The sequence below is a fragment of the Octopus bimaculoides genome, chromosome 24 (genome assembly GCF_001194135.2).
Source record: "Octopus bimaculoides isolate UCB-OBI-ISO-001 chromosome 24, ASM119413v2, whole genome shotgun sequence".
Taxonomy (NCBI): Eukaryota; Metazoa; Mollusca; class Cephalopoda; order Octopoda; family Octopodidae; genus Octopus; species Octopus bimaculoides.
The window spans coordinates 8,279,816-8,280,697 of record NC_069004.1 but is presented as its reverse complement, the minus strand read 5'-3'; the positions used below and the strand labels follow the sequence as shown (position 1 = coordinate 8,280,697).

General features: G+C 30.6%; 1 protein-coding gene across 1 annotated transcript in view; it reads left to right on the top strand.

The window, feature by feature from the left end:
• LOC106868271 (zinc finger protein 239) overlaps positions 1-882 on the top strand; it is a 12,488-nt gene that overhangs the window by 5,242 nt on the left and 6,364 nt on the right. The window lies entirely within an intron of this gene.

Below are 882 nucleotides of genomic sequence, written 5' to 3'. Positions count from 1 at the left end.
AAAAAAAAAAAAAAAATTGTCTTGTGAAATATTGGGAAACTTTTTTTTTTATCAATAATAGTAATTTAACAAAGTACAAAAGAATACACAATAGCAAATAAAACCATTTCACTATAAAATATGTTGAAAATCTTCCATTAGCCCTTTAGCATTTAATCCAGCTATATCTGGCCCGAATATTCTACCAGTTTTATGCTTTAACTGGCCAGATCCATCTTCTCACACCTGCCCTATAATGCCAGTCTAAAAATATACAAACACACCATTGAAATCTTGAAGCTATAAGATAATGCGTGATCAATTCAAAACAATGCAAATATATTTGCATTACATTTGTCAAAGAAATCTGAGTGGTAAAAAGTTAATAATTCAAACCTTGTTCTCCATTTATGTAGAAAAAAAAAAATAAAGTAAAAATCCTCTCATTGCGAATTTTATGCAAAATCATTTGTCACAATAATTTTTGCAAACTACAAAAGAATACTTAATAGAAATAGACCCATCTACTGAGAAATATGAGGGGAAATCATTTGATACTGAGAGCAATTTAACTAAATATAAATGAATATACACTGGAGAAAACCTTACCATTTTGAAATATGTTGAAATCATCTTTCAGTAACAGCCACCCAACACACAAACAACTATACACTGGAGAGAAGACTTTTCACAGTAAAACCTGAGAAATCCTTCTTCAAATTCCAACTTGGTCCACCAAAGCATATGCTTTATAGATCAGTAAAACCTGAGAAATCCTTCTTCAAATTCCAACTTGGTCCACCAAAGAGTTTGCTTTATAGATCAGTAAAACCTGAGAAATCCTTCTTCAAAATTCAAACTCGGTCCACCAAAGAGTTTGCTTTAAAGATCTTTTATCATGGT